The sequence below is a fragment of the Talpa occidentalis genome, unplaced genomic scaffold, assembly GCF_014898055.3.
Source record: "Talpa occidentalis isolate TD23 unplaced genomic scaffold, MPIMG_talOcc4v2.1 talOcc4.2, whole genome shotgun sequence".
Taxonomy (NCBI): domain Eukaryota; kingdom Metazoa; phylum Chordata; class Mammalia; order Eulipotyphla; family Talpidae; genus Talpa; species Talpa occidentalis.
In genome coordinates this window covers 7,518,918-7,538,488 of record NW_023602073.1, presented here as the reverse complement: position 1 = coordinate 7,538,488, position 19,571 = coordinate 7,518,918, and the positions used below count along the sequence as shown (strand labels likewise).

The 19,571-nt window shown below is 41.8% G+C and overlaps 1 protein-coding gene across 1 annotated transcript in view; it reads left to right on the top strand.

Annotated features, from left to right (window-relative positions):
* Nucleotides 1-3,091: 3,091 nt before the first annotated feature.
* The window catches only part of NUP153 (nucleoporin 153), a 90,911-nt gene continuing 74,431 nt past the window's right edge, over nt 3,092-19,571 (top strand). Inside the window, exons 1-2 of the mRNA XM_037518907.2 lie at nt 3,092-3,128; nt 8,586-8,658. The gene's annotated coding sequence lies outside the window, so the exon portion shown is untranslated. The remainder of the gene's footprint in view (nt 3,129-8,585; nt 8,659-19,571) is intronic.

The window sequence follows — 19,571 nt, the reverse complement described above, 5'->3', positions numbered from 1 at the left end:
CTGGAGACCAGCCCCAGCTAGAAGTATCAGGGGTCTCAGAGAGGAGAGGATGGCGTCGGCCAAGTTTTCTCTCGGAGGACTGAAGAGAAGTGGAGCGAGGTAGGAGTGAGGTAGACACAGACACCTTAGTTCGTGCAAGTATCTCCTGCTGAGGGTCTCAGTGGGTCTTTATACCTTAAGGCAAGCGGTGGGATTCCATCAGCGTAAGCATTGAAGCAGAGCAGAGACAATACATATTTTCTCATGATCATGGAAAGACTCCCTTGGCCTTACACCTGTAGGCCATTTTTTGGTAATCTAAGAACAATTAGTTTCCTAGGTGCAGCTCATTTACTAGCATGATCAACTGTATAACATTTGGCAACATTTAAACTTTCCCAAACATGGGTGTAAAATTCCTATTCTATATCCAATGACTGAAATCAATCTATTTCCTAGCACTCAATTAACTTGGTTAATATTTTTATCACCTCAAAGTGCTTTAAAACAATTCATCAGATCTGCGTAAGTTCTACTGAAGTCTAACTCTAAAGTAGAAATTCCTAACCTCCACCCGGCCTGCGAATTATTGACCTCATACTCCAGGAAACAGGTACCTCCCATGTTAGGCTATGGTTTCCAAGCACAGCTGGTTCAGGTCAGCTTGTTCTCCATAGTTCTCAGGGCCAGGACATTTCTATCCTAACTATACCTAAAACAATTTTTTTTACTTCTTTTGTGATAGTTCATGGTAAGAACAATAAGCCAATTGTCACCTGGGTCCAATTAGGTTTTCACATGCCAGTTAATAACTAACTTACTTCAGCATTGACCAAAAACAAAGAGGAGAGCATTAGCAGGCGTTGCCATGGAGACTCCCTAGTTCAGATCTTCTTTGGGAAGTGTAAGAACTTCCTTCTTCTGGGAAGTACAACTTTCCCTCTTTGGGGGAGCACAGGAACTCCCCGCTTCTCGGGAGTCTCCCCCAATGCCCGGACCTTGTCAAGAGACAGCATGGGAGGCGTGACCTGCTGCACTCTTATGCATTCTAAAAATAAGACAACACTTTTGTTCAGGTAATTCCCTTCAGATATCCTGGGAGCTTGGTGGGTATTGAGTTACTTGAATGAGTAACTTTTTTACCAGATTTTTCTGGTCAATTAAACTCAGGATCAGAGGCCAATATAAAGGTTCTTTCATTATACCTGCAAAACCTTGGGCAGAGTTAATTGGAGTTAAGTGCCCAGTTAGACATCAAATTTATTCGACTTGGTGTGAAGGAGGAAGGCTAATTTAATGGTTTTAGAGGCCAAAGAATGGGTTCAAAATGCAACTCTAATATTTCAACACCTACTCCGTTGATCTTAGGCAAGTTGTTTAGCCTCTCCAAACCGCAACTCCTTTATCTGTAAAATGGGAATACACTTCACAGGATGGTTGTAAAAATCAATTGAGATTTCACATAGAGTGTCAGCCGGTGAGGCTGGAAGACACCGTCAGTTGCTTCTCTGTAATCCTCTCTGGTGCTGTCAATCTTTGTTGCCACTAATGAGAATGCACAGTAAGAAGGAATATTAAGAATTTTAAGGGCCTCCCTGGTGGCGCAAGGGGTTAAGACACAACCTATGAAGCTATTCACAGCCACTGCAGCATGAGTTCAATCCCCAGCCAGGGAGATACCCATATGGCACAGCAGACCCCACCTGTCTCGCCCGCTGCTCCCCTCAGCAGTGTATTTCAGCCAATCTGCCTGTTCTGTTCCCCGCTCTGTCTCTGGTGAATCCTCTCACCCCCCATACCTCTGGCCTGTACCCCAGTTCTTGTATGCATAAATTTAAAAATCTTTAAAAAAAAAAGATTTTAAAAATTATTCTGTGAGAACAACCCCTACCCTCCCAATACTGTAAAACACACTGGATTTTTGAGTCTGGAGATGGCAGGCTCATTCTATCACTAAGTCACAGCTTAGTGAATTTTGAGTATAGCCTAAACTCCCTGAGCTTTAGTATGCTAAAATGAAACAAAATAGTAACTCAATACAAAATTATTAAATGAATGAGTACCAAAATGGAAAAAATCATTCCCAACGGAACAAACCACAAAAAGCCAACCTTTTGTCTCAGCAAAAAATAACTAAAATAACAGAAGTATGGAGGGAAAATCAGCTTTTCAGCCAAGAGAGCAGTTATTGGAGAGACTCGCTGATGAAGTCTCCCTGAGGGTCAGATCCAGCCAGGCCACGTCCCAGATCAGGCCCAAGATCCACGCAAGAGCAACAGGCAGCTGAAGCCAGGCCTCCGTGTGGGCTTCCTCCAGCTCCCACACACAGATGACAGCTGTCCCCAGCTGGGATGCTCTCCGCCCCTCAGGAAGCGAAGCTCTCCATTTCCAGAGGTGACAAAGCACAAATAGACAGGGCCCTTACAGGAGAGGTTGAAGAAATAGCTTTTCTATTATTGTGGGAAATTTATCGCTCCCTTCAACCTGTGCAGTTGACTTTTTGGGCCCTTAACTCCATCCTTGTGTCCACCTTTCAGGGAAGAAGCACATTCTGCAGACTAGTTTCCTTTATTGACAGCAGCCAGCAGAGTGTTTTGCAGACAATTGGCATCTGTTATGGTAGGTTCTGATCAATCAGCTGGTTGACTTTAAGGGCCTCCCTGGTGGCCTCAGGGTTAGTCTCAGCGCTATCACCACGATGGCCTGAATTCGATCCCCAGCCAGGGAGCTAACTCACATATGGTGCAGCAGACCTCTCTGTCTTGCCTTCTGCTCCCCTCTGCTCCCCACTCTGTCTCTGCTGAATCCTCTCACGCCGCTGTACCTCTCTGGTCTGCACCCCATACATACACACAAAAGGAAAAAATATAGTTCCTATTCATATATCTGGAGTGAGATACTTAATAAAAACTTAATGGAGTAATAATAGACACTTTTACGTTAAGTACTTTCCTGAAATAAAGAAATCATTGGAACTAATTTAGGCTCCATTCACTTCTCTGCTTCATCTTCAGCATTTCTTAAGTCATTTGCTCTTTTCTTTGGTAGGGAGTAGTATTCTGATGTCACAATAACAATACATGACATTTTGTTGAGTGAAGTCAATAAACATAGCTGACTTTTATAAATATCAACAACCATCCCAGGGGGTGAGTCTTTCCAGTCATTTCTTGTGAATGATTTTCAGTTAGTGTGCCTATTACCATTCCCTAGGATGTAATCTTTAAGAAGTCCAATTTAACTTGGCACTCCTAACCTCATTTTGGAATAAAAGAGGCCAATGATATCGCTAGACTAACGTTTCTTCCCTATCTTCACTTCTTTAAGAAAGTTGAATTGTTCCTTCTGAATAAATGAAGAGGGTGTTTAAGAATAAATACCTTCTTTGCAAGTAACACAAGGCATTTTTTAAAAATCTTATAGAGGCTAATTGCATCATAGTGCGGGCTTAACCCCTTGCACCACCAGGGAGGATTTATTTTGTAAAAGATTTATTTATTTATGCATACAAGAGCTGGGGTACAGGCCAGAGATGCGGGGGGTGAGAGGGTTCACCAGAGACAGAGTGGGGAGCAGAACAGGCAGATCTACTGAAATACATTGCTGAGGGGAGCAGCGGGCCAGACAGGATAGGTCTGATGCACCACGTGGGTCACCTCCCTGGCTGGGGATCGAACTCGTGCTGCAGTGGCTCAGATAGCTTCATAGTGCTGCATCATAACCCCTTGCACCACCAAGGAGGTCCATCTTAACTATTTGGTCCTTTGTCTGGAGATATTCCCAAGCCTCGAAGACCTGGAGTACTTATTTAGGCTGATGATTCTGCATAGGAACCAAGTAGCATTTTGGTTTCTAGGGAATGGCCTCACCTTTGACACAGGATGGAGATATGGTGTTGGAATGATCCTGTTCGGTGGGTTAGACTCAGGTTTTTTTCTTGGGACACGGCAGAATTTCAAAGGATGGGAAAAATAGGTCAATAGATAGTTAAGAGGAGATAAGACACACAGACAATTTCTTGGCCTCCAGGTTACCTTCCCTTTGAAAGATGGAGACAGACCCCCATACCAAGTTTGGGTTCCATGCCAGGAAGCTGGATGTTGCCATTCCAAGGGTAAAAGAGAACTGGAAAGGAGGCAGAAGATATGGGAAAGAAGAGGGTGTCATCCTGCAGGCAGGTCAGAGGAAGAAGCACCCCGAGTATATAAGAAAAATGTGGGGAGTTCATTAAAATATGTACTTTTAGGTTTTAGGAGATTCAGTTCAAGAGATTTTAAATGTCTAGGGTGAGACTTGATGGTGTTTTAAATATTTTCCATCTGATGATGATGCCACATTTGTAGACTATTATGGAAAGGCAAAGTTTGCATTTAAACAAATTAGGGTCTGATGTTTAGCTCTGGTTTTGAAAAAAAGATGAAGATGTTTAAAGCTAGGTGGTTACCTTTTCTCCCCTTTCAAGAGGCTAAACACTTTGGCATTCATTGCCCCAGGGTGAAAAGGAAATAACCTTCTAGTGTCGCCCTCCCCCCAACCAAAGATCTTTAGGGAATGAGCTACACAGGGAAAATGTTTGAGAATTACAGGTGGGGGTGTTCGGGAGGATGGGCCATCTCTAGAAAAAGAATATGTGGGCAGAGGGAATTTAGAGAGGGGGATGGGAAGACAAGAAGACTCAGGTGTTCTTTGGTCCTCTGGAGGAAGAAGAGAAACCCCAGAGAGTTCGCAGGATTTGAGGGTAAAGAGCCATGTTTCGGGGCCTCCCCGGTGGCGCAGCGGTTGAGCGCTGGGTTGTGAAGCTGCCCGCAGCCTCTGCAGCGCCGGTTCGATTCCCAGCTGCTCCCTGGCCACCAGAGGAGGGTCCCACATGGTGCGCAGACCTCTCCTGCCGCCCGCTGCTCCCCTCAGCAGTGTATTTCTTCAGTCTGCCTGCTCTGCTCCCCGCTTTGGTGAATTCTCTCACCCTCCCACACTTCTGACTGTACCCAGTGCATGTATAAACAAAAAACAAACAAATAAATAAATAAATAAAAAACATGCCTCTATTAAAAAAAAAAAAAAAAAAAGAGCCATGTTTCACTCCCCAAAGGCAAGCCCAGCAGTGCAATAAGAACTGAGAGATGGCGTGACTGCACCATGCACCATGCAGAGTCTTAAAGTGCTTCAGACAGGCTCTGGGGCCCAGCCTGGCATGGGGGCTGCGGGAGGGTGCCCGTGCTCGATAGAGCAGGAAAGGGAGAGAAAGACCTGGGTTGAGTGGGTCAGAAGACCAGGATTGAGAGGTGCCTTGGCAATCATTTGCATGGACAGGGGACTTCAAGAAATAGATGCTCTCCCTCCCCACAGCACCATGTAAGCCCTAATGTTACCGGGCAAGGTAAGGGGCACCCCAAAACCCCCACACCTGCCTGCTCTAAATAGGTTCTGCTATCGGCCACATTAAGACAGAACATACTCTAATGCATAAGACTTTTCATGGAAAGGAACTTTAATACAATTAGTTTTAGTGTGCAATTCAGAAAAGGGGAAGAATAAAGTTTCCAAATCAAGGACTCAAAGTTATGCACCCCCTCCTGGGTAAATGCCCAGCCAAACAGGGTTGGCCCAAAGTAGGGCCACTGAGACCCAAAAGCCAGCCCCAAGTCTAAGGCACCTCCTGGTGGGGATCCACAGGAGAGAGGCAGAAGGTGTCAGGCAAGTCTGGACAGAAAAGAGCAAAATCAACATCAAGATTAAGGCTGCTATTGTCAAGCTCACCCACTGTTTGTTTCAAGTGTCTCCTTCCATGTCCCCCAAGTCAGTGGTACAAGTCCAAGTCTGAGAAGCAAGCGCAGCTTCTTCACATGTCTCTGTTCCCTGTGATTCCTTCAGGACTCCTAGATGTCCTTCCTTCCTTCTCCCAGTCTTTTCCAGCTTCTCCTCCCTGGCCAGCTCCACCCTTCCTTGGGTGGGGCAGGGAACCAGGAACCTCCCCTTTCCCTGGGGAACACCCTGCTACACTAAGAACAACTGTGGAAAATGGGGTGAGGGTGTTGGTGAGTCCTGACATTTCTACTCTCTGGTGAAAAATATTCCATTGAGTTAAGGAGATATAAATTCCTATTTCTTGCACAGCTAAGTGTGGACTCAAGGCTTGTGTCTACTGCACCAGAAACAAATGAACCAAATTAAGGTGGTGACTCATGGTGACCCATTTAACAGCTTGGAGGAGGAGGGTCATGGGCTTACAGCTACAGTTCTTATAATTTTCACTCAATAGCCAGGATGTCTTAATACAAGCCGAAGATCACGTACAGGGTTGTAAATCACTTCACATACATGAACTCTCTCTATTTTAATTCAACATATTTTGAAATAGGGCAAAAAAGGGTGGTTGCCAGATTTAACAAACTATTCCTTGCAGTATTTGCTACACTGGGTTATATACTTGTGCTAAAAATTATTCATTATCCATTGTTTAGCTGATATTGAAATGTAACTGGCTGTCTTAGTTGTTATCTGGCTACTCACAAAGAAAGTAACTCATAAGGGGTCTGGGTTCCAATAAGAAAGCGCCCCTTAGTCCCTGATCTGGTTAGCAGTCTTGACGCCAGAATCCTGCTAAGGCGCTACCTAGCTGAGAGGCAGCTGGACAAAGCTCAGTGGACAGACACAGGGTTGTCAGTGGGTTGAGAAGCTTCTGTTCACACCTCAGGCTCCATTCCCTCCATTGGCCCATGGTCTGTGGGGAGGTCTGGGGTGCCACCTGGCTTAACATAAGGAGCACAGGGTTTGAAATCAGTCAGAGCCTATTTCTGTTATCTACAAGATGTATGACTTTGAGGAATGACTTAGTCCTTCTCTGCTAGACTATTCCTTAAAAGTCTTGCAGAGATGAAAGTTAAGGCATGTGAGGGACCCAACATGGTGAGAGGTAGACTGTGAGTCCTGCATAGTGTTAGCATTTCATGCATACAGATTCCTTGGTCTCTTCCTTGTGTCTGAAAGATCCTGCTTACTGCAGATTTGTCCCCTTGAAATCCTGGGTGTATGTCTCTCTGTCTAAAGCACACAGTACAATAACCTGGATTTTCATACTGAATAATCTATAGCCAAAGAAAGGAATGGCACCTACAAATTGTATTTGCATTCAAGAGTTGAGTGTCCTGGTCACAATGCCCCTGAGCCCAGAAAGTGGGGACAAGGCTGGTTTACCTGCAGCTTTTAAATTCTGTTAAATTATTTCAAATGGAGAACATACACTTAGTTTATACAGTACCTGATTCTAAAAGGAAATTTGTTTGCACAAGTACTACTCAAGTGCTAAAATTAGCAACAATGCTTCCACTTGCCCCTAAAGGCAGGCCCGTGTCATTATCACATTCCTATCTGGAAAACAAATGAGCCAGCATACAGTAAACATTTGTCAAATAATATCCCAAAGGTATGGCTTCAAAGTCTACCTTTTCCCTTTAGTTCATAGTCCATGTTTTGGAGGAATGGATCAGGGAAAGCATTGTCTTCATCTGAGTACATAGATGTGATTTTTTTTCTTTTTATGTCTGGCACTACAATTTTTTTTTTACTTTATTTCCTTATATCATTTTTTAAAGATTTATTTATTTATGCATACAAGAGCTGGGGTACAGGCCAGAGGTGCTGGAGGGGTGAGAGGATCCACCAGAGACAAAGTGGGGAACAGAACAGGCAGACTGACTGAAATACACTGCTGAGGGGAGCAGTGGGGAGACAGGAGAGGTCTGCTGTGCCATATGGGTTTCTCTCTGGCCAGCAGAGGATCAAACTCATGCTGCAGAGGCTGTGGATTGCTTCATGGTGCGGTGCTTAACCCCTTGCGCCACCATGGAGGCCCCCTTATATCATTTTTGTATAGTGTTTGATTTCTCCCTGCAGGTGGAGTCCCCATAACTCTCCCAACACCACAGCATCTGTGAACCGCCTGATACTGCAATTAGTGTATGTGGTAGATTGTGCTTGAAAATGAAAGGGGGTCTTCCCAGGTGGCCAAAGGGGTAAGTCTCAGCACTATCAAGCTATCAGCAGTCACTGCAGCAGGAGTTTGATCCCCAGCTAAGGAGCTAACCCATATGGCACAGCAGACCCTTCCTGTCTCTCCCGCTGATTCCCCTCAGCAGTGTATTTCAGTCAGTCTGCCTGTTCTTTTCCCTGCTCTGTCTCTGGTGAATCCTCTCACCCCCTGCACCTCTGGCCTGTACCCCAGCTCTTGTATGCATAAATAAATAAAAATAAATCTTTTTTAAAAATTTAAATACAAATAAAAGGGGGATATTAAAAGTGTTTTAACAATAAAAGATGGTTTCAACACATTCAATTCAAAGTATAGAACAAAACTCCATAATGCAAAAGCTGTTGAGGGAAATGGATTGTACAAAAACCCTGTGCCCCAATTATTCATCTATTCAATAAACATTTAACCAATTTATGCCTGATATTATGATATAAAGTGCCAGGAAGCCATGATGTGGCCACAAGGAAGGTCTTTTCTTTCTACTGTGCTATTTCTGAATCCTTCACTATTCACGGTGGTGGTCCCTGAGCACCATCCCTGTCAGGTACCGTTCATCTTTCCTTGCTTTCTTTCACAGCCTTTGAATTGGGGTCAACAACAAGCCAACCTGTACTCAGAAGACCATCTTATGGAAAGTCAACACACCCAAGGTGAGTTCATGTCAACCCTGGAGCTGGCAGGTTGTTTTGTTTTTTTTTTAAATATTTATTGTATTTATTTATGCATACAAGAACTGGAGTGTAGGCCAGAGGTGCAGGGGGTGAGAGGATACACCAGAGACAGAGTGGGGAACAGAACAGGCAGACTGACTGAAATACACTGCTGAGGGGAGGAGCAGGTGAGTCAGGTGAGGTCTGCTGTGCCATGTGGGTAGCTCCCTGGCCAGGGATTGAAGTCATACTGCAGTGGCTGCAGAGAGCTTCATAGTGCTGAGACGTAACCCCTGTGCCAACAAGGAGGCCCCTCCCCTGTTTTGGGTCCTGTTCCTCCCACTCCACTGCTGAATGCCTCAGATCTATGGTTTGCCTATAATTTTGTCTTTTCCTGACTTTTTGATCAGTTCCCCTACATTCCACTTATAACTGTAACCATCGAGTATTTATTTTTCTCTGACTTATTTCACTTAGCAAATCCCTTCCAGCGCCATCCATGTTGCCGCAGGTGACATGAGTTTATCTTTTTGATCACTGAGTAGTATTCCATTGTATCTCTATACCACATCTTCCTGATCCATTTGTCTGTTTTGGGGGCATTTAGGTTGTCTCCACATCAGCTAGTGTAAATAGTACTGTAATAAACACAGCAGTGTGAGTTTCCCTTTAAATTAGTGGTTTTTTGCCCTTTGGGTAGATTCCAACTGTACTTAACTTGAAGTTAGCACAGAAAGCTTCTAAAAACAATTCTGTTCTTTTTTTTCTCCATCTCAAGTTTCTAATATTTTTCAAATGATACTGTTCTAGTTTTGGATAAAGACAGTGATGGAGAAAAGTCAGCTCCCATTTGTTTGTTAGCCCAAACCTGGAGAAAAGGACGATGCTGGTGTCCAAGCAGGCACAGCTGCAAAGGGCAGGCCCCTGTCAGGAGTAGCGTTCCATTGTGGCACAGCCACCATAGCCAAAGGTGAAAACAGAAAAAATGCTTTTCTTTCCAACTGTTGGCTCCTGCGGCCCCTCCCTAGGTTTGTTCACTACCCTCATGTTTGATGAGTAATAGCCAGGCTGCATGGAACTCTCTAGTAGAAGAGAGATAAGGGATCACAACTCTCAAGTGCTAGCAAGCATGAAGCAAAAATCATTCATTAATCTCAGTTCTTCAGCTGGATGGGTGGGGCTAAATGCAGGTGTAGCTTGTCAGAAGTGCTTATGAGTCATTGCTGATTCACAGCCGGGGACCAAGTTTTTATGAGCCAGCAAGTGAAAAAGAGCTGGTTTAACTACTACTAATTTAAAGCGACTAAGCCTTGGCTTGGATTTAATTGTGGCTGGTAGAAGCTGTGTGCTGCTTGGTTCCGGCCTCTGTGGAGACCTATGGTCTGCTTTTTTGATGTTTTAGTATGATGCGTGTTATGTGTGATGGAATCTAAACCTTCCTGTGAGTGGGCAGTTTAAGGAGGCTTTCCTAACTGTTGCACAGTTGCCTTTGGTTTGGCAGTACCGCCTATTTGATGTTGAATATAGAATAATAGGTCCTTGATCACATTTGCATTGGATAATATTTGAAGACTTTTTGTTTGGTTTTGGTTTACGGTTTTGAAGAGAAAGCAGCATAACTGCGGTAGATCATTATATCCTACTGTCCTTAAAATGGACCCAAACAAGGTGAGATGTGTTGAGACATAGCTCCTGGCTTACAAGTATGTTAACTAACCATGATGTTTGGTTAATAGTGCTCTTAAATCAACCGTACTACCCATGATAATAGAGAATGAGGATGCATTAAATTCAGAATTTTGTTTCAGGCAATAGTCACATTTCTTTTGGAGAAGGAAGCTTATGAAAATAAGAACAAAGAAGTTTGACTTTGTTTCTACTCGCTTGGTGGTAAAGGTGAATGTACCAAATGGTGAACAAGAGAGGAAATGATTTGCACTGTCTATAAGCTGCTGGTATATTAACTTTTACTAAAACCGTTGGTTGTTGTAGATTAATGGGGAGTAGGAATTCCTAATGTAATCTTTTTTTTTTTTTTTTGAATTTTATATATATTTTACATCATTCTTTTTTTTTTTTTTAAATATTAAATTTTATTTTTATATTCCCCCATACAATTGCAAACGCCCCATTCTGACCCCAATCCTTCCCCCCCACCCCCCAAAAAGTGTCTCTGGTTCATAGTTTTTTGTTGATTTTTACATATACTTTGGTTAACTCACTACCTTATTGCTTAACGACTGCTAAGTGTTCATCTGAGCAAATGTGTCTGTATTTGCTATCAGAGGGAAAGTGTATGTGAGCTGTGTAGAAGTGATTTTTCATTTCTTGTATTTCACAACTTTTTAGGCCTTCCTTCAAGAACGTTAGTGTGGGAAGAATATTTTGGGTGACTCATTCAGGGATTTTTTTTTAAATTTTTGCACAGAAGAACTGGGTGTAGGCCAGAGGTGAGGGGGGGTAAGAGGATTCACCAGAGACAAAGCGGGGAACAGAACAGGCAGACGGACAGAAATACACTGCTGGGGGGGAGCAGCAGGGACATAGGAGAGGTCTGCCGTGCCATGTGGGTATCTCCCTGGCCGGCTGGAATTGAACCTGCACATCAGAGGCTGTGGACAGCTTCACAGCATTGTGCTCAACCCACTGTGCCACCGGGGAGGCCCAAAAGGGCTATTTTTTAAAAGATTTATTTATTTATACAAGCACTGGATACAGTCAGAAGCGTGGGAGAGTGAGAGAATTCACCAGAGCCAGAGCGGGGAACAGAACAGGCAGACTGACGAAGGACACTGCTGAGGGGAGCAGCAGGTGAGACAGGAGAGGTCTGCTGTGCCATATGTGGGTTAGCTCCCTGGCAGGGATCGAACTCAGGCCATCATGGTGACAGCGCTAGACTTTATCTCTTGGCCACCAGGGAGGCCCCTCACTCAGGGAATTTTTAGACTGCAGAGACCATGGTTAATTTTTTTCCAGAAGTAATTTTTGGAGAAAATATGAATGTTATCTTGACTTCCTAGTTCCTTATTTAAGAGCTCAAGCTATAAAAGTACGTAATCAATTTAGTTTTTGATTTGGCAGGAGCAAGCTGCTATCACTCCAGAGTTTACAACTTAGGAAAGTGAAGTCTATGGATTTTTCCTCCATATTGCCTGATTTCCAATCTAATATATTAGATATTAAATGCTAAACCAGTCCAAAAACATTCCATCTGAAAGTGCCTGTTTTTCTACCTTATGATGTTGTGAAGGCTTTGGAAAAAGAAAAGTGATAGCAATTGAAGTAGCCTGATACTTTTGAGAATTTCTCTCTGCCCATGGCCTCTTGGCTTATGAGATGGTTTAAACAGCATCCGTGGGTTTTTTTGTTTGTTTGTTCTGAGTTGTTTCTTTTTTTTTTTTTTTAAGATTTATTTACTTATGCATACAAGATCTGGGGTATACACCAGGTATGTGTGTGTGTGTGTGTGGACTGAGAGGATTCACCAGAGACAGAGTGGGGAACAGAACAGAAGGAATGACAGAAATACACTGCTGAGGGGAGCAGCGGGAGAGATAGGAGAGGTCTGCTGTGCCATTTGGGTTGCTCCCTGCCTGACTGGGGATGGAATTTGTGCTGCAGACTGCTGCAGAGACTGCAGATAGCTTCATAGTGCTTGCACCACCAAAGAGGCCCTGTTCTGAGTTATTTCTAAAGGAAAAATTGTACAAATGAAAAAGGATATTTTGGAGTTTACAAGGTATTCTTTAAATCTTTATACTCAAGTTTATTTCACAACAGGTTTAGTTTCAGATTCAAATTTCATTTGTGTTTTATAAATTTTGATGGCCTGGGTAATTTTTAAAACCATGTTTCTTAAATATGTGTATAAGAGTTAGCTGGTGATCTTGTTAAAATGCAGACTCTGATTGAGTAGGCCTGGGATGGGCAGAGATACTTGATTCTAACAAGCTCCTAGGAATTACTGCAGCTAATCCAGGAGGATTAGCAAGGGGCCAAGAGGTGGTGTTTAAAACTGGGTAGGTGCGCTTCACTGGTGTGTGATGTACACATTAGAGTTGTTAGCATGTTAATTAGTGGAATGTTCTGGAAAAGAAAAGTCTTGGTAAGCTAAGATCCAATCAATTTGAGCATTCTCTATAAATCTTTTTAAAAATAAAAAGACTTGAACATAAGGTAAGCAAATTGAGTTTTGCAAATGTTAGTTTTACATTACTTGGAAATTCAGTGATGAATCCAGTTTTTCAATGTAAGTGATGAATTATACTATAATAATTAAAAAAATAAGCCAATGGATTTATTGTGTAAGATGAATTCAATAGCATATACTTAGAATTTAGAATAGAGAGGCTTGGAGATGAATTATTAGTGTTAAGTGCTAATAATTATAAAGTACAATACAGTTAATCTTAAGAGAATTCAGTAAAAGGTAAAGTATAGTATACTATGTGGATAGAGGTGGTTTTACTATTTTGTACACCAACATAAACTATTTTGTTGAGAACCAACATAAAGTAGGTTCTCAATACATTTTTTAATAAATGATTTATTAATGTTTAGATTGTTAATTTATTATAAATATCCTCATTCTTCTTTATCCTTGATATCAATTGTTTTATTATCCAACTTTGTATTTGATTTCTGGGCCAAAATATATTTAATCCTAGTTGAATCATTAATTGTGTTAATGTTACTTGAGACTGATCTTCCTGATTTTGGTTATTATTTCTTCCACTAAAACTATTTCTATTCGGGATCCATACATTTAGGATATGCCTTAAGCTGTCATGAAATGTACTTAAGCACCTTTATGCAAAGACTAGTAAATATTGACATATAGTGTCAAGGAAGAAGAAAAATCTTATATGACATGTTGGAATCAAGCGATTTGTGTAATTAATAAGAATTTGATTTTATTAGTTAATTCATTTAGTCTTAAGTATTACTTTAGTCCCAAAAGACAGAGAGCAGAGCAAGTTAGTAAAATATAATGATGTACATCTTTAAATACCTTACCAATGCCAGGGCTTCCCCTAAAATTTTTTTTTTATTTAAATATTTTATTTTAGGGCCTCCCCGGTGGCGCAGCGGTTGAGCGCTGGGTTGCGAAGCTGCCCGCGGCCTCTACGGTGCCGGTTCGATCCCCAGCTGCTCCCCGGCCACCAGAGGAGGGTCCCACATGGCGCGCAGACCTCTCCTGCCGCCCGCTGCTCCCCTCAGCAGTGTACTTCGTCAGTCTGCCTGCTCTGCTCCCTGCTCTGGCTCTGGTGAATTCTCTCACCCTCCCGCGCTTCTGACTGTACCCAGTGCTTGTATAAACAAAAACGAACAAACAAACAAATAAATAAATAAAAATGCCTCTATAAAAAAAAATTTATTTTATATAATTCTTACATTTTTTTTTATCTTTGCACAATGTATGCATTTTCATTTTGTTATATTCCCCATACAATTGCACCCCCCCTTATTTTGACTCTAGTGCTTCCTCTCCCCACCCATCTCCCACCCCATAGTGTGTCTCTGGTTTATAGTTGCTTGTTGATTTTGATTTTTACTTTGTTTTGATTAGTCTTTTTCCTGGTCCCTTATTTAGGTTTTCTAAATTCCTGCTATGAGTGAGACCATCTGGTATTTTTCTTTTTCTTTCTGGCTTATTTCGCTGAGCATGATCCCTTCCAGCTCCATCCATGTTGCTGCAAACTGCATGTGTTTATCTTTTTTGATTGCTGAGAAATATTCCATGGTGTATATGTACAAAAACCCCGATAACTTTCTAGATTCCCAGCCCCATTTTGGCTTATCTAGTTGAGACTGAAGTGTATTAATATAATGAGATTTTAGAAAACCATTAACTTCACCTTATTTTTCTATCTAATGAAATGCTTGGCAATTATCACATGAAAATGTGCATGGAAGATCATGGAGCTATCTAAAAATCCTCAACAAAATAATTTACTTCAACAGAAATGAGAAGACATACCCAATTTTATGTTGGCAGGGTAGAATGAGCACATGGCTTTCTAACCAGTAATTGTCACTTCTAGAATGTCTTTGGCTGGAATTGTTTTACATTTTGAAGACTATATAAGAGGATATTTTTCTAATCCAGGTTGTGCAGAGATGAAATTATATTTCATTTTATAATTAGTGGATACTCTTTATCCTTTAGAGTCAGAAACCTCTCCATTAGCTGGCTTATAATTGGCAGGTGGTCACCATTTTATATTTGGAAAAATAGTTTTCTTGGGGGACACTACCTAGTGGTAATAGGCTTTTCATAAATTGAGATCTCTCCTAATACACCACCTGTTTTGGCTGAGAAAAACAGTTTTAAGAAAAGTGAAGTTGATCTAACCTTTCCAACTTGGTGATTGGGAAGGTATTCCTGTCCTGTTTTGTGTCAGGTTCTGCTACTTGGTCTGAATATGACTAGCTGTTAATTTTTTCTCCTTATTCTTCACAATATTCTTTTGTTTCTTTGACATATGTTGAATTCTATCGATTTTGCTTACATGGCTTCTCCCTGAGATTGGGGCCCTGAAGTACTTCATCTCTCCCACCCAAATGTTCTCATGTCCTCATGTCAAGATGGGACTCCTTGTATTCCCAGCAGTCCTAATGTATCTAGTTGAGTCTGGTATTTCCATTGACTAACACATATCATAGCTGGCAAATGCCCGTCCTCACTATGGAATAAGACAGAACCAAGATCCAAACATTTCAGTTGTTGTAGAGGCCATTGAGCTTACAATCTATTCAAAGAAAAATGTTTTAAATAGTAAGTAGGTGCCTTACTTGGTTATAAGAATGGCAGAGTAATAGGAAAGTAACAAGAAGGAGAAATCATTCCAAATACTGACTCTGGCATTGTTTTGAATATAAATAGGTTGTTTTATTTTTATTTATTTATTAAGATTTTATTTATTTATGTATACAAAAACAGGGGTATAGGCCAGCGGTGTGGGGTGTGTGTGAGAGGATTCACCAGAGACAGAGTGGGGAGCAGGGCAGGCAGACTGACTGCAATCCACTGCTGAGGGGCGCAGTGGGCGAGACAGGAGAGGTCTGCTGCACCATGTGAGTAGCTCCCTGGCCAGGGATCGAGCACACGGGCTGCAGAGCTTCACAGTGCTGTGCTTAACCCCTTGTGCCACCAGGAAGGCCCTAAATGAATAAGTTGTTTTTATCCACTCATTGCCTCAGTTTCCTTGTCTGTAAAATGAGGATAGTAATTCCTTTCAGAATTGTTGGGATTACATGAGAATCTCTATATAACATTATCATAAATATTTGCTTATGAATGTTATGAATACGTTAATAAATTTGAGAATTATTAATTTATTACATAGTATAGAAGATGAATATTACAAGTCACAAATGGTTATATAAAGCAGTTTAGCTGTATTCATCTTTGTATAATTTATTATAATAAAATGGAAACTGTTGATAGAGGTGGTAATTGGATATTGGGTAAATGAACTGTAGTTTATACAGAGTGAGTGCTGTGTGTTATCTGTCCTACATGTTCAGGATAAAGCAGTAAGAAAAAAAAAATCCTCTTTTTGGAGTTTAAAATATATTAGAGGTCCTCTCTGGTGGTGCAGGCGGTTGGGCACAGTGCTGTGAAACTGTCTGCAGCCTCTGCAGAGCAGGTTTGACCCCGGCCAGCTGGGGAGCAACCCACATAGCGCGGCAGACCTCTCCTGTCTCGCCTGCCACTCCCCTCAGCAGTGTATTTCAGTAGATCTGCCTGCTGTTCCCCACTCTGTCTCTGGTGAATCCCCTCACCCTCCCGCGCATCTGGCCTGTACCCCGGTTCTTGTGTAAATGAATAAATAAATCTTAAAAAAATAGATAAATCTTTTTTAAAAAAATCTTTCTATTCTCATCTGCCTGTACCCAGTTCTTGTGTATATGAATAAATAAAAAATAAATATAGAAGGGAAGAAATGAGTTTCTTTTAAAATAAACTCAATGAACATCTCCAAACATAGGATTCACTTTTTCAGAGTTACTTCAATGTTGTTTAGGCCTCAAGGCAGATGGGAATAGAAATTAGTAATAAAACAGATAAAGAAGATAATCCAGATGAAATTTACACATGATAGCTTTCAATTTTGTGAAATACAGAATCTCAGGAGGTTTTTATCATTGATAGAAATTGCTTAATTGTAAGTATGAAATAACAGGTTTTTGAGAAGGGAATGAATAGTTATTAACTCCTAGTATGGCTAGTAGGGCTTCCCGAATCTCAACTGTTAATCCATGCCATAGGATATTTTTTCTAGTTTATAGATAGTATCTCTTAGAGAAATTTATGTATCTCTTAGAGAAATGTTCAATAATTCTTTCTTTTTTTTTTAATTCTTTTATTTCTAAAGATTTGTTTATTTATGCACACAAGAGCTGGGACACAGGCCAGAGATGCGGGGGGGTAAGAGGATCCACCAGAGCCAGAGCGGGGAACAGAACAGGCAGACTGACTGAAATACACTGCTGAGGGGAACAGTAGGTGAGATAGGAGAGGTCTGCTGTGCCATGTGGGCCGCTCCCCGGCCGGCTGGGGGATCAAACTCGCGCTGCAGAGGCTGTGGATTTCCCCATAGTGCAGTGCTCAACCCCTTGCACCACCAGGGAGGCCCTTCAACAATTATTTCTATGTTTAAATATACTTTTAAGTTTTATAATCAGAATATGCTATTATAATCTATTCTACTATAAATTCCTAGCTGAAAAATGAGTTTTTATCAAAACTCTGAGAAACTCTAGATTAGGTGAACTGTAACTCTATCCTGAATTTCAGCACAGAAACAATGTTATTTTAGAATCCCCAACTATGCACAAGAAGTTACTTCATCCCTGATAACATTACAGGGTAAAATTATTCAGTGGGAAGTTTGAATGCAGGTTCCTTCTTGTCTCTTATTCCTTCTCTGCTGTCAAACCTGGTAAAACTTCTAATACACTCAATCACATGTATGTGGAACTAACATATTTTTTTTTTTTTTTTTTTTTTTTTATAATTACATTTATTTTTTTTTTTTAATTTTTTAATAGAGGCATGCTTTATTTATTTGTTTGCTGGTTTGTTTGTTTTGTTTATACATGCACTGGGCACAGTCAGAAGCACGGGAGGGTGAGAGAATTCACCAGAGCCAGAGCGGGGAGCAGAGCAGGCAGAAGGACCGAAGTACACTGCTGAGGGGAGCAGCGGGCGGCAGGAGAGGTCTGCGCGCCATGTGGGACCCTCCTCTGGTGGCCAGGGAGCAGCCGGGGATCGAACCGGCGCCGCAGAGGCCGCGGGCAGCTTCGCAACCCAGCGCTCAACCGCTGCGCCACCGGGGAGGCCCGGAACTAACATATTATTGTTCTTTTAGATAATGTTTTACCGCAAAGTAAGCACTAAAATGGGGCAAGTCATTGAGATCAAGGCAAAAGGGGAATTGAGGAATAGATTCTTCCTTATTTCCTCAAATCCTAGTGATTTTCGATGCTGAACTTCTGTCTTATTTCAGCCCAACTCTTTTGGAGTGTTTCTTCCTTTCAAAGCTTGGATGTGAAGGCTGCCCCACATATCAAGTAACACTCTCAAGAAAGGGACAAGTTCTTTTTAGAGAGTCATTTATTTGTGCATAAAAGAGCTGGGGTACAGGCCAGAGGTGCAGGGGTGGTGGTGGTGAGAGGATTCACCATCGACAGAGTCGGGAATTGAACAGGCAAATTTAATTGAAATACATTGCTGTGGGGAGCAGCGGGTGAGTCAGGAGAGGTCTGCTGTGCCATGTGGGTAGCTCCCTGGCTGAGGATCGGCTATCTGGCTGCAGATAGCTTCATAGGTTGCATCTTAACCTCTTGTGCCACCAGGGAGGTCCCCCTTCTTTTTTTAAAGATTTCTTTATGATACAAGAACTGGTATACATGCCAGAGGTGTGGGGGTGGGGGTGGGATAAAAGGATTCACCAGACACAGAGTTGGGGAACAAAACAGGCAGATTTACTGAAGTTCACTGTTGAGGGCAGCAGCAGGCAAGACAGGAGTGGTCTGCTGTGCCATGTGGGTAGCTCCCTGGCCAGGCAGGGATCAAACTCGTGCCGCAGTGGCTGGCGATAGCTTGGTAGGGCCGTCTTTAATCCCTGTGCCATGAGGGAGGCCCCAATTTCAATCTATTGTATTTGGTAACCTTATTAATTTTGATGGCCTATGTTCATTAGTGCTACCAAAAGCCCTTTGCTCTTTAGGTGCTGAAACTAATATACATGCCAAGGTACTATATAAATTTGGTTTCACAATTTGATTTATATGATTAAGAGAATAACTTAAACATTTTTAACAAATATTTTGTTTATCTTAATGAAGTGGTACAATTTCCATTTAAAACCCATATCCAGGCCTAAAATGTATAATGACATAAAAATGAGCAGTGTTCTATTTGTATACACTTCTGCATGAGTAACTAAACTGTATGACAAATGAACATTAGAGCTTCTGACAAGATTTTTCTTTAATCTTAAAGAATTTTCTCTTTGGAATTTAGTCTTCTATTATTATTTCATCTGCAACCTCCTAATTCTCTTTTTCGGTCTAGACCCTCAGGTTGTAAAAGTGGTTTCAAGGTAAGGGATGATCATTTCCCCCAGTTCAGCTCTCTGAAAACTTCCATCTTGCACTGAAAGTCATAATCCGGGAACGAAGCAATCACACACTAGATTTTCATGTCAGCTGCCAAGTCAAAGAACCTGGCATTGGTTGGATTATTTATCATCAACAATGCACAGCCCTGAAAAGGTGGCCTCTCTGTGCACAAAAGTAATTTTTAAAAAGGAGAAGGCAATATAAAGGCAGCTGGGGCGTGACCAACAAACATCTGCACAATGAAGATTAGACACTAGTAATTCCAATTACCAGATTTTTCA